We start from the raw sequence: 557 nt of genomic DNA on the forward strand, positions 1-557 counted from the left end.
TGAAATGTAAAATCTATCTATCCATCTGTTTACCTATCCATCATTCATCCATTTATCCCCACACGTGTCACCAGAGTCAAAGCTCTTATCCATAACTAAGATACTATCCATCAGATGAACAAGCCAGAAACCAAAACTCTAGAGTTATCATAGAGTGCTCCCTCTCCCTTTCACTTCTCCAATGTAATAAATTATTGTTATATTCTATTACAAATATTCTAAAATATACTCACTTCTCTCTAACCAAAGTGTGAATCTCACCACTACCCCTACATCTACTCATGGGACTCTTCTCACCGCCATCTGTGATGCTAGCTCCTTGTTTATGGACTCCCAAAAGACTTTCTATCTGCTCTCCCACTATCTACTTTTGCCTTTTTAATAAATATTCTTTCAAAAGAGTGGTATTTTTAAAATAGAAATCTGATCATGTCAACTTTCTGCTTAAAACCTTTTTGTGGCTTCCCTTTGCTCTTAAGAGAGAGACCTAAATCCGTTAAATGGAGTGTAAGCCTTTATATACTAATTATTCTTGCCTGTCTTTCCAGTTAGTACTC

Source organism: Pongo pygmaeus, chromosome 10 (assembly GCF_028885625.2).
Source record: "Pongo pygmaeus isolate AG05252 chromosome 10, NHGRI_mPonPyg2-v2.0_pri, whole genome shotgun sequence".
In the NCBI taxonomy this organism is placed as follows: domain Eukaryota; kingdom Metazoa; phylum Chordata; class Mammalia; order Primates; family Hominidae; genus Pongo; species Pongo pygmaeus.